General features: G+C 38.6%; 1 long non-coding RNA gene across 1 annotated transcript; it reads right to left on the bottom strand.

Moving 5' to 3' along the window:
- Positions 1 to 9,669: 9,669 nt before the first annotated feature.
- LOC135801539 (uncharacterized) lies at positions 9,670 to 10,783 on the bottom strand. The gene is made up of 2 exons (XR_010550384.1): positions 10,571 to 10,783; positions 9,670 to 10,272 (listed from the first exon to the last, which is right to left on the bottom strand). It is a non-coding gene; the product is annotated as an uncharacterized lncRNA (long non-coding RNA).
- Positions 10,784 to 14,146: the final 3,363 nt, after the last annotated feature.

The following is a 14,146-nucleotide window of genomic DNA, read 5'->3' as shown; positions in this document are numbered from 1 at the left end:
AAAACATGTAATACTTTTATTGATATAAATATATTTTGTTGATATAAATACTTGTAATACGCTTGAGTGGTACACGCTGGTCGAGGGTGTAGAAAAATACAATACAATAAAGATTGCGAGATGTAGCAGCCGCTTGAACTCTCATATATGTATGTACAGCAACGCATTTTAAGCCATACAAGGAAATATCGATATCAAATATGAAAATACGATCCAATATTGTGCAAACGCCTCGGTGCACAATATTCCGCGCCTGAAAACGCAACTCGAGGAAATCCGTGCGAAATCTGCAAATCTGGATTTCCGCACAAAGCAGAACGCAAGCGTCTTGCCATTTTGCAAACATGGGGCATCGATGCAACCGGCTCACAAACACGCGCGTTATTCGCTTCAGGCAGATGCTCACATGAAAGTAGAATTTACCGAACACCTCTAAAAAATATTCACTAAGTAAGTTCAAAATAAATTCAAGTTTTTGCTGATTTTATTAGGAAATATTAATTATTGATAAATCCAATTACTTCAGATACGTAATCCGATACTTACAAATTAAGGATAAGTCTACTGTGGCTCCGGTCCAAAATTTGCGGCACCGCCCCTTTTTCCTGGCCGTTTGCTCCTGTAAAGCCGATATTCCAGCGTGAAATTTCGCCCTCGACGACGGGATAAATCGATTTGCTTCGTTAGGATGATTTCCGACGACTTGTGATCTTCGTTCATGCTTGCAGCTTGTGCAACTACACTCGTTTAAACCCTCACCACGTCCCCAGATCCACTTAACCAAAAAAGTTAATACAGGACGCAAGCAAAAGTAATTTCAAAAAAAAATTGCAAAGCAAATTTTTATTTGCAGATAATTGAATGTTCCCCGAAAACTGATAAAGGCGATACGGATAATTTGTCTTTATTTACAAACAAAAGGCTAACCAAAGCCAGGGATATGGTTCGGGTGTTCAGTTTTATTGGCTCGGCACGCAACTTTGCCAAAGCGGTGAACTTTGTTTACAAGCCAAGCGCGCGCGTAAAGTATACAGTAGAAAGCATTTAGCCGAAGCTAATTATTATCAAGCGATGCGGAAGCAGGCACACGGAAGCAGGACGAAAGATTGAGTTTGGCCTTTATAAAGTTGCTTAAAGCTGAAAGGTAGGGGGCCGGCTTGTTTCAAAGAAAAGCTTCCATTATCCGTAATCGTTAAAACGTAATAAATGCGTTATGTGCTTGCTTACGCATTATCAGCGTCATTATCAAGTCGTCGATGGGCGAAACTACCGGCCAAAGTTTGCCACCCCTCCAACCTTACAAAAAACAGGGGCGGGAGTTGATAATTTGCCCGGAAATATCGTTTTTGGCGCAAAAACTTTTAGTATCTCTAGTTACAAATTGCCAAGGAACATACCAAGCGTCACAAATTATTTAACCACAAATATTTAGATCTTTTGAGATTTTAAACCACTTGTGAAGTAATATAAACTTTAAACATTTACTAAAAGTTTAATTCTGTGTCCCAGTATGACAATGCGTTATTGACTGAATGATTACAATTTCAATTTGCTCTTTTGGCACTTCGTTCGCTGTTGTTCGTTCAATTCGAACAGTTCTCAGAGCGCACCTCTCCCCAGTCGGAAACCTAGTGATCGTCGAGTTGCAAAGGTCTCTTGTACGCCGCGTCCCGCCTCCAGCCAGCTTCCGGAATGTATATATTGCATTAGCGCGATAAACCGAATAGTTTCACTCGTACTTTGCACATGCTCACGGTGCTATTACCAGAAGTTGGAAGTTGCTTGTCGTGCATAAACTTGAAACACCTTCACGCTGCCAGAATTGAACAAAATCTTTGTTGAGTTTCAACCATTCCAAACTATTTCCAACAGTTTCGGAACTCTACGTGCCTGGCCATTGCACCCATTTAAATTGAAATGTTTTTTCTATGACTGAATAATAAGAATAAACAAAATAACACAAGATGCTTGAAAATGTTCAAGTGGACATCTTGGCGTCTACTGATAGAAGGAAAACAACTTGAGGAAAATATTAATGCCGGGCCGCAGATAACATATTACACTTCATTAACGTCACTGCGTCGCCCGGCTCGTAATAATAATGCTAACGATTTGCTCATCGCGCTGGCAAAAGCAACGACTTTTCATACTTTTATAAATATCCGTCGCGCCAGAGTCGACCAAATCCAAAAAGCAAACAACGCGAGGATAGAATTTCACATTTCGTCTTAGGTGAAAAATCACACGGCCATCATCATCAGGACGTGCTTAAGTGCACTTCTAGTTTGAAGAGATATCAAATTAATTCTCTAAATAAGCTTCGACCTACATCTACATCAAAACTGGCGGATATTAAGCATCTCGTATTTTGTAATTACAGTTTTTTTTATGTTTAACCCTTCGATTTGGCGTTTGATGTGATCCTGAGCCTTGATGGCGGAGCAATCTGTGTCGCGCCAGCCGTAAACCCCTCGAATCGGTCGATCGGTGCAATCCTCCACGTTTTCCTCCTCTTTATAAAGACCCACCCGGAGTACAATGCACGTGTGGAGGCTGAACGTCCGGTCGGCGTCTAATGGACAAAATTACCACCACGAACGTGATTTCGAACCTTAATAGAAGGCTTAGCAACGTTCGCTGCTTGCCAAGCGCATGTTTTCTTTATGAGGCACGTAGAGAAAGGACTTTCCTTTCGCACCAACCCAAAGAAACCTCACACCGCACGCATGGGGTAAGTCATGACCAACTTGTTGTGCGCTTTAAAAGTGGACATTAAATAAAAACATGTTTTTCCAAAAATTTTAAAATTAAACTCACTTTAATGGTGATACAACCAGTTGGGTATTGCAAAATGTCTGAAATTGTGGCGTGCTTTTATGACACAACAATGTGCGAACGTGAGAAGCACGTACGCTTTACATTTTTAACGTTTTCACCATTTCTCCACTCCCATGCTGCACGCATTCAATGTGGAAAACACTTCTTTTATTTTTTCATTCTTTCATCTCGACGCGCCGCACGCTTTCTCGTTCGCATTCTCGCACAAAGTGATGACGTTCTATACACGTTACACGTGACTGACTCGAATTGCGTTTTTCGTATAATTCGCTCTCTAGCGGCGTTTTAGTTATTCCAAGTTGTTTGTTATTCCGCGCGCGGCGTTTATTTGTAAACGCACATGTAAATATCAATTTTCAGCCGGAATATTAGCGCATATTAGATGTCTCGCAAATATAAATTTACACAACGTTGGAAATTGCCAATACGTGTTGCCATATTTTAGAATAAAATAGAAAATTTAATTTTTACTAATAACAGAACAAAATTTCATCATTAAACTCAGTTTGTAGGAAAAATTTTTACATTTTTGGCACAAAAATCCTAACAATAAACTCACTCTTAATGTATTTTCCCCATCCTCCTTTATACAGCACTCTCGTGGTTATTCGTGCTACAGGAAAAGAAGGTTTGCGCGAGGATTAAAATATATCTTAAGTTTCGGATGATAAAGTCCAAAAGGCCTTAAGACTTCCATGAGCGTGAAAGCATGGATGAAAAAATGTCTCAACTTCCTTATTCTTTGCCAGCAGCTACAGCGTGAAAAACGAAATTTGCCGCAGCTTATAAATTCAATTTTAACTTTGTTATTGGAATGTTTTTCGAAAATTTCATTATGAGGACGCTCGGTGTTCGGCCGGCGTTGGTCGAAAGTTGGCAGGAGTAGAGTGGAGCCGAACTTTTAGTCCTTTTAAATCTTTGCGGCGCTGATGGGCATGGGCACACTTGTTAATGTAAATTAATCACTGGCGCGCCCGGCGGCACTTTCTTTTGTATTGCGCCAACGCGCCCGCTAATGCGAGACGGCCAGACGCGACGACGTCGTCGACGCCGATTGCACGCCATTTACATATTGTTTTAAGCCGGCTTCGCGTTAAAGCGTCGCACTGAGACTGCGAACAAATCCAGTCGGGCAAAGAACAACAAACTGCGCAAATTTTTCCTTCCACGGGTTTATATCTTCTTGTTTACCATGTTCACAATCTCCAAACTTAAGTAATCAATGTGCTTTGCTTTGACAATTGCGATTTAAACAAATAACGCAAAAGTGTAAGTAACGAATGCATTTCCCATGTTTGCTATAAGTACAATTAGCATCAAAGTCAAGCTTGTAAAAGTGAAATAAACTAAAATAAAATTGTGACTCAGAAAAAAAAATTGGCTTTAACTGTGAAAAATCCACTTTGGGAAATCCACAAAAACAACTGCCAGAGTTGATACCTTTTTGTTGTCGTAGGAGTAGAGTAAAACCAAGACCTGCCGTTAGGAATGGAAACATATTGTCCGCTAAAGAAGGGAAAATCCATCAATATAAGATTAAAGCCAGTGGAGGCGCCGGGCAACACACACGTTGGACGCAACGTGCATGTTCGCTTTTCCACGGCTTGCCACGTACCGGATAGATTTATAGTCTGACCGGCCGGGCGTCCCTGGTCGCTCATTATTTTAAGAACAAATAAAATAGTATTTTTCCCGCTACGACCTGAAAGCGATAGAGGTATAAACGACGCACGGTCAGCGGCGTGCGCGCCCTACCATCAATTGGACGCGGTGAAATTGTGCGCCGGGCTGGAAACGGAAACGTATATCAAACACGTGTTGCAGCGCTGGGTGCAATTAGTTTTAATTGCTTCCAACGGTTTAAACAAAATTTCAGGCTTTATTTTCCGAGCTAATTCACTAGAATAACAACATTTTGGTTTATAAAACCAGCGCTTTGGATGAGTAAGTTTATCGGTGATTTTATGATGGGGGATAATTTATTAAAACCCGGAAGTAAATGTAACTATTGTTTTTGTGCCTTAGTCAACCAAAAAAGACGCGTATTAATAACCCAAACTGCCATCCACCATCTACCATCCACCATTCGAGCATGTAGGATCGGCGACCACGCAAAATGCAAATCCGGTTGCTTGTCTTACTTGTTTTGTTATCTAACTACAGCACTCGAGCACGATCCGGCTGAATAATACGAAAAAGGTTCTTGCGCGTCGACATCCTTGCCTGCAGCGGTAAACTCCAGCAATTCTAACACAACAATCCCAAGAATTACTTCTACACTGAGTGTTACCGTAACTTTTAGATGCAGAAATTTAATTTCTGTTGCATAATCATTAAAGCAGGCAAGTTTAGTTAACCGTGAGTATATTGTCCTAGCGTCGCATCCACAACCATCCCCCCGATGCAAAACGATGAGTTAAGTTGCGCAACAGCGGCCGCAGCGGGCGCGTCCCGGCGAGGTGGCCAAGAAATTAATGTCGTGTCGTTTATTATCAGCGCGCTGTACGGACCGCTATAATTAATATTCTTCTCCAGCGAGCGCATGAAGTCAAAGCAGATGCGGTGCGAACCGACGCTGGTGACCATCAGTCAGCGGGCGATGGCGGTGCCCGGAATAGATTCGGTTAGGTCAGGGCTGGATGGATTAACGAAGAACACCAGCGACGGATGATAACCTTTTGTCCTTTCATTTATGCACCCCGCCTCTCGGGGACGAACGTCCACCACAATAAACAATGCGGTTTATTAACACCGATTCAATCCCACTTCGGCATACTACACGTATCCAATTATCTTTGCTATTGTTTCTCGTCGAACAAGATTAACAGATGGTTAGTGTTACTGCGTCGTTTCTGATAATACTAACTAGAATGTGGAAAATGTAAAAAGCAAAAAAGAAAGATTTCAAGAACTTAATTAATAAAAATGTGTACTCGTGTAGGAGAATTAAGAGGCAGACACCGGAAGTACTTTAATTGAACGTACACTTGACTTGAGACTGGGCAAAAGGAGTGCGTATCTCTCGCGGCGAGTATGCCGAGTCACGACCTGTTAATACTACTGAAGGTACAAAAGACACGTAGCAACTGGGAATTAATTAAGTTACCACCCAAATAAGGCGCGGGATAATGAAAGTCGTCGACGGCGACGAAGAAGCGAGCGCGAATTAAGTGCGCGATCGAAGGTTGCACGCCTCGTCGAGTCGACATCATTGGGTCAGACCAGAACCCTATAGTTCTCACCCTCCACTACGTACTATCGTTTCTCTATTAAAACAAAACCCACTACGCCAAATATGAACCAAAACCCTCACAGACACACACAGAGCATATAATTTTAACCATATTCTTGGATTAGAAACATTATTAAAACTTAATATTAATTATTATGATTGTAGAATATGTAACAATTAATTTGAAGATTTTATGTAAAAATTTCTTAAATTCTAACCTTAAATATTTGGTAGAAATAAAATAAGGTCTATTCGTGTCTAATTCGCAAAGTTCCGGGATTGTTGCCTGCAAATTTATCCGAAAACAATCGAATTTAATTTGGCACGGATTATTTGCACAACGACGCCGCCGTCGACGCCATCGCAGTGATGCCGGCAGTGCGGTAGTCAACACCGCCCAGTTCACCCTAGCAATGTTTGGCAATGAGTTATGGCTGTTTACACTTTATTCGACGCTCGCATAAATCACAGTACCAACACTTTTAAGTGTCGATACTCGATGAAAATTAAGTTATTTTTAAATGTTTCAAATTTCAAAAGTTTTTGGGTTCTAGTATAAGTAAAAATAAATTTACTGTGTTTTTCTATATGATTTTTAATTTATTAATATAAAATTCACGTGTGATTTTTGTTTGGGATGATTCAGTTAAAATATTAATAATAGTAAAATATAAAATTTAAATTGTGTATGGTAATATATTAATGCTTTTGAATGGTAGTGTATTTTATAGCAAATGTTGGTCGAACAAAACGATAACAAGCGCCACAGGACGAAATCGACGAGAATGGACATTGGCGCCGGAGCTAACCGCTGGCTAACGCAAACATTTACATGCTAAGTGATTCTTAAGCAGTCTGGGAAAATGAAAACATGTGTACACCGGAATCACGTCGACGCAAAATTGTTTAACATCGACAAAACGCCGAGCACAACACAACTTGCAAAATCAAATAAATATTGAAAAATAAAACACTAAAACCTTGTTTACCTACTTCTTTTGCAATGTGTGTCCCATAAATAGCATTAATAGGTCAAATAAACAAATTAAATAAAAAATTAAAAACGTTGCACATAAAGTTATCAAATAAAAATTGAATGAAGACAATTAATTTTAAAATTTTTTTGTAAAAAATATGTTTTATATTTTGAGTTGACAACATTTTGTATATTGTACATTTCTAGGGTGACTGCTTTTACGAGTTTATTTTTTCAAGCGACGGTCAATTCCGAGGACATCGTGGTCGGCATCGTCCAATGGCCGGTCGCTTTTTACTTTTAGTGGATCTTTAAGGACTCTATAAAGACGATATAAAGACCCCCGCAAGGGCATTCGGGGCAAATCGACAATAACGACTTCGGTTCTCCTTAGTTTGCTCGCTTGAGGCGCATATTCTAAAAATGCAAAAGAATATTTACTTTGTGAATGATTTTATTTTTTAGCTTATTTTCTTCTATCCACATCGACTTCAAGTTATTTCCCAGTGAAATTTAGAAAAATCGTTACGTTCGTAAAATCTCTTTGTTACCAAATAATGTTTTAATTATTTAATGATAACGAGATAGTTGGAAGAAAACAGGAAACGCCTGCATGTCGCACATAATAGCAAAATTGCACGACCGGATGTTCAGCAGGGCTTAATCCACAAGCGGAAAATTCATTACCTTCCGTGTTACACGTCATAAATGTCACATTTCTCTGTAACAAACAACAGCCACACATTCCTGACACGCTAGTAATGTTTTAATATTTTAATATTTTTGCATTAATGTCCAGCGCGATTCGAATAAATTTTATGCGCTATGTAATTATTACCTGAAATAAAACTGATTAATATGCGACAGATTTTCACGCCGTTACATGCGAGTATGTCACACAACGGAAAATACAGCTTAATTTACTATATTAGTGTTTTAATGCAATTTATAGATTAACACACGTAATTTACTTTCACGACGTGTTGACAATTATTGTAAAGCCTTTTAATTTAGTATTTCGCGTAATGCGTATGTAAATGGCGTTGTATTGGCGCGCATCCAACGCCGGCGTGAGTCAGCGTTTGGAAATGGATTCCATTATCGAGCTTATAATAGGGTTTCGCCGTTGGACTTGCCGCTTGCTTTTAGCATACTTTTGCGCTCTTGGAGGTTCGATACTAGCTCCTGTAAGCAATGGTGGAGGCGCCGAGGCTAGTGTGAGATGGGCACTCGTAGAAAATTGAATTTCGCGCACGCGTACGCAAACCTAGAACGGCGGAGAACTTGCTTCGTTTGCACCGAGTTTTTCGCATCGCTCGTCATGGCCGTGTCGAAGTTGATTGCTTTTCAAGAAGCGCGTCAGCGCAGACATAACCAGGAAGCAGACAAAGAATGCACTTTAAATTTATGCACGAAATTCATCCAAACGAAACATCGTGTTATTTTTTAATGCAAATTTCTAGTTGTAGAAGTAGTTATAGTCATAAAGCTCTATCAAGTTTTAAACTGTCATAAATTTTTCATTTTTGATATTTAAAATCCCTGATGGAGGTTGATCCAATCCGCAAGCTAGATTTTTCGCAATTTTATTGAACCATTTAAGCGCGCAAACTTTCCGAATAATATCGAAACGAACGACGGCGGCCATCAGGCGTAAAAGCCAACTTTTTACCGGGCCGGTCGTTTCAACTTATATTAGAACATCATCACTCTACTCAGTCTCCGAATTGTATGACCCACGAGAAGCCACTCGCACAGGTTTTATATGAATTGTTGGTATTATTATAATAGCATTTAAGTGGCTTCTGCGTTTTATGACTGGTTATGAAACAAGCATTAGTGATTTATTAAAAGTATATATGGACGAGTTGAGTGTTTTTCCAAAACAGCATAAACTAGATATTTTCAAAACTGGCGTAAAACAATAAAAATAAAATTATATATTTATTTTGTTTACGTAAATGAGTAAGTAAGTACATATTAGCTTGATACGATGCACTCAAATAATCTCGTTTTAATCGCATGGGAATCGATCAAAACTAATGGTGACCGTTCCAGGTTTTGCAGTTTTACCATTTTAGAGCAATTTCCGTTTCGCTATAAATTTAAAAAGCATTTGAAACTGCAAGGCTCATAAACATTTTATGCATAGCGCAATCGTAAATACTTGCAGTAATTAATCAAACTAAAATTTCCAAATATTGATATTGGCTATAAAATAAATCACTAGTTAATTATATTACACACAAAAATAATTTATAGATACAGTGTAAGAAAATTTAATTAAAAATTTGTTTCAATAATTTTGATTGACATAAATACTGTATTTGCAATTCAATGCAATATTTTGCATGAATACTACACCTCCTACAATAACCCCGCATAAGTAGTTGTGCAGGAATAATAAAAATATTTATTAGCAGGTACTTACATTCTTCCAGGATAACGCGCTATACAGAAATGCTGAACCAGAGTGAAACTTTATGCATTCGCAATAAATTACCGGGTGCACGCGCTACCGGTAACAGCAGGACCAATAAACTAAATTGTTTTCAACGAGGTTTGAGAGCCCAAAATACGCAAACAAGAATTGCTTTATCAACAATAACTATCAAATGATGAACGATTTGCAATGGGTGTAATTAAGATCAAATGTTTCAGTTTTGGTGCAAATACCATTACTTTAAATAATAAAATAACAATAAAAATTGTGTGTAAATAATATTTAAAAAAATCAACAAAAAAAAATTACCTCTAAAATGTTTATGCTGCATTACAGCATATCACCGTGTTTCTTTATTAAATTTAAAGTATTTTTTATTATTTTATTTTGCGGTGAATACAGGTATCTCCTGAAAGCACCTCACCTTGGGTAAACACAGTATTTTTCAATATCCCTATGATGCGAGCATTTCCAAGGCAGTACATATATAGATATCTTTATCTGCGTCACGACGCGCCAAGCCGAGGCTATTCCCAAAATGCTCGAAAATATGTTCCAACCCTTCATCTATTTCAGAGTTCCTCGGGGAGGCATTTTCTTCTCTTTCGTTGCGGTGCGCTTGAGTTCCGTTCGCGAATACACACATGCATAAACACACTGTGACGCGCACGGCCCACGGTTTTGAAAACTCCAAACGTACGTGGATACATGCTGGGAATCCTTAAATTCGACCATCATGTTTACATTCGTACTCTTCGGGACTCAAGGCCAATTGAAGAGTTTCTGGAAAAAAGTAATTTTTAACATCAAGTAGAAAAATGTTGTGTTTTATCGGACAATTGGATATTTGTATGAAAATGATTTAGACCTGCCAATCTAATTAATCAGTTTTTTAATAAGTCAAAAGATAAATTTTTTTTTGCAAAAATGCAAAATTCAAGTTTCTATTTAATGTCCGTTCTAAACCCCCAAAATGAAATATTTGTTTCCTCATATTTACTGGATATTGAATTAAAATTTGATATTAATTCTTTTATTTTAATTTAGTAATAGCGATGGTAATGTATTATATTATACCTACCTATACACCAACTATTACCTTGTGTTGAATTAGTTTGGATTGTTGATGTTCACCGTTCAACGTCCAACTTGTTTAATGAATTTCGTGCTTGTATTTGCAATTTGTATTTGTAAATTCATGCAATGTCGTACCCGCCTCACGGTTATGCTGTTCATGTCGTTCTCATGCCAGTGTCGGGCTGTCGTTATTGGCGCACTGTTTGAACAAAGCGCGCTGTGAGTATCAGCCAACGACAAAACATGCAAGTGTGTGTGTTGATGACAAAATATGTATTAGTTGTACTTTATGCCAAAACTGTCCACTACCAAATGAATTCATTGTTTATCCAATCCAGTGAACATTATTCGCCATTTAATAAAGAATATTTTACTCCGTGTTAAGTTGGTTTAATTATGTTCTAATCTAATGTGAAATGATATCGCAAGTTGGAATTGCATTTCGAGCATAGGTTGATTTAGCAGGAAAATGTTGAAAAGGTTAGCACTTGAAACAAAGGTTCGCCCGACGATGGCGGAAGCTCAGAGGGTTTCGGGAGCGTAATATTGCACTAAATTAGCAATTTATCTGAATTGATGTTATCGTTTTCCGTAATGTGGAAATCTCTAATACACGCGTGTGCACCGCGCTGCTAAGAGAACAGTTTACGTGTCGGATGCACGATACGACGTCGTCGACGGCGGCGATGGGGAAAACCGCAGGAACGACGGTCGTCATTAGCAGCTGTGCCACCTGGTCCGCGCGGAAACCCACTCGCTGATAACATACACACACACACACACACAGCCACATGCGCATGATCCCACGCGCTCACATGCAACGCGACCAGAAACGAACAAATCTAGACCGCCGCCTCCGCCGGTGGTGCCGCGCCGCTTCTATTAACCATTCCGCCGCGCACGAAACCAACAAATACTTCAATTTATCGCCAGCGCCGCAGCGATAAATTGGGTTAATACGGTCATAAGAGCAAAAGGGCCTGCGCCTGGTCTTCGGTGGCGTCTGCGTCCGCCGGAATTCATGCAAGGAACGCGCGCGGTCGTATACCACACCGAATTTCGGGACTGGGAAGTCACCACCGGGAATGTCGGGCCGCGGAAGGAACCGAACCCATGAGCACGAGCTACCGGTGCAGTTGCCATTCGAGTGTAACCCGCGAGATTCAATACCAGCTTCGTGAGTCGAGCAGGAAATAAGATTAACAAATCCTGCGCCTCTATAAATTAATTTGCTCCCTGTGTATACCTTACACGCATGCCAAGACCAACAAATACGATACGTGCTGAATCCAAGACGAAAGCATACAACTTAAGAAAATAAACTTTTTTTTATAAGGCTTGATTTAAAATTCAAATATGTTTGCTTCTAAAAATGAAATTAAAAGAAAAATTTTTTGCCACGCCGCCGTTCGTTAATTATGTAATCTGATCACGAGATAAATTTTTTAATGAACCAACGGATTTGCCTCTTGATTGGCGGCCTGCTTCGTTAGCAGATTAATTATTACAACAAACAAGGCTTTCACTTTTACATCGATGCAAATGAAGAAAATACGTTTATTTAATAATGCTAGTTTAAATTTTTTCGTTGGAGATTGAGTTTGATAAAAGACGAAAATCGCTGAGAAGTGAAAGCGTACTCTACACGTCATTCGTCCCGCTGACGTACTTGTTATCGATGATTTCCTACCGAAAAGAAAACGATCGACATCGTACACAACTAACATGGGTGTGTGAACACCCAGGCGACAAGAGCGAACCCATCAACTTCAACTTCAACGTGTACTGTGTGTTGTTCATGGAGAGGGTGAGATTGGCGATTGGTAACGAGGATCGGTGGTGGTGGTGGCTGCGCCTGACGTAAAGTGGAACGCGTTGGATTTAGAAAAATATGCATAGAGTGGGCTCTTAAATAGCACATTGCCGTCGCCACCACCACAAGCGCCCATTACCGATAAACGTATTTGCATTCTCCGCCCGATGTGTAGAGCTTTTTCGTAAATAGAAGCGGAGATTGATATTTCGAAATTCAAATCCAAATTGACTTCATTAAGCTCTACGCGCACTACAAGTGCCTACTCTAAAAGATAGCCGCATATATTCAATTGAATTCGCGGCGTGTTATTGCAATTGCAAACCGTATTTCGTCAAAATAAAAACACATTGCAGATATAAACGAGTTTTATGTATGGAGTAGTTTTTTTTAAATTTCAGTGGAATATTTGGCGCGTACGTGCATACACGTTGAAAAACATTCGTAATTGATGAATAGCCGCCGCGGCTGAACACAATAAAAACACAAATTAAACGTCCGCCAGGCCATCGGCCGAAATCAATCAATGACATCGCATTAAACGAAATAAATGCCTCGTCAGCGGGTTCACCATTTTTGCCAAACAAATCCCAAACCCTTAGTCGTGTGCGTATTATTTTATAACAATATACTGAATCATAAAAATTTGTTTTAATAAAAGTTACGTTAATTAAAACCACAAACCGCAACGTAAACTACATAATATCTGTTAACTAATCATAAAACTAGATATTCTTTATCTTTATGAATTTATTTCAAGCGTAGAATAAGATGTAAATTGATAATAACTACTATTGGAGTAGTGACAAAATGCAAATCACATAAGATGAGGTATTTTATGATAAAATAGTAGATTCATTCACATATTCTTTACATTTATTATTTTAAAGAAATTTTGTCTAACATTTCAGGCGCGAAATGAGATAAAGTGGACGTGTGTTTATAAAATCCGCTGCGATGGCCCATGTTTACAAAACATTGCAACAACGATATGATCGCGGGAATATTTTTAGTTATAACGTATATTCTAGCGACATCTCGGAAATATTTTAGGAGTTCAGTTTGAAATCGTCTGATATTGTTATTGAATCGGACATTTGATAAGTGATCGTGCATAGAATTGATTGGCGAAGTAACCGTGTACCTGTAATCGCTAGCAAGGACACGGATTTCAATCAGCAGCATTATTAAATTAAACACCCGAAACTAAACATATATACCACATAGTAATGTATTATATTTTACATAATATCTATTGATAAATTATAAAAAAATGAATTATTTAAATATGTTTTTCTTTTATGATTTAATATCTAGCGTAAAATAAGATAAAATCAATGTTAATTGATAAAATGCGCTGCTGCGATAACCAATGTGTATGTTAACAATTCTTTTCAACAACGATGTGATAAAAACGCGAGAAGATTTTTAGTCGAAACAGACATCTTAGCGACATCTCGGAATGACCTTAAAAATATAATTTGAATTCGACTCTTTGTTTATTGAATCGTTCATGGTTGTGATGTGTGAGTGAATGTACTGAATGACAGAAACGTCACGGACTCGTACACTATATGTTTACTTACACAAAACTTTATCTTATTAATTACTACATAATGTTATTTTTGCGGGACTATAATCAAAAGTAAATAAAACTGTATTTTCGTGAGTACTCACAGCAAAAAATCAAAAAGTATCTTTTGTATAATCCTATAATCAAGTTCAAAATTACTTCCAATTTTGAAATATCATCCAACGTGGGTGGGC

Source organism: Atheta coriaria, unplaced genomic scaffold (genome assembly GCF_025399875.1).
Source record: "Atheta coriaria isolate IRGN ID8LTWV9N9 unplaced genomic scaffold, Caltech_Dcor_3.1 hic_scaffold_10_pilon, whole genome shotgun sequence".
NCBI classification, from domain to species: Eukaryota; Metazoa; Arthropoda; class Insecta; order Coleoptera; family Staphylinidae; genus Dalotia; species Dalotia coriaria.
This window is presented reverse-complemented; position numbering and strand designations above follow the sequence as displayed.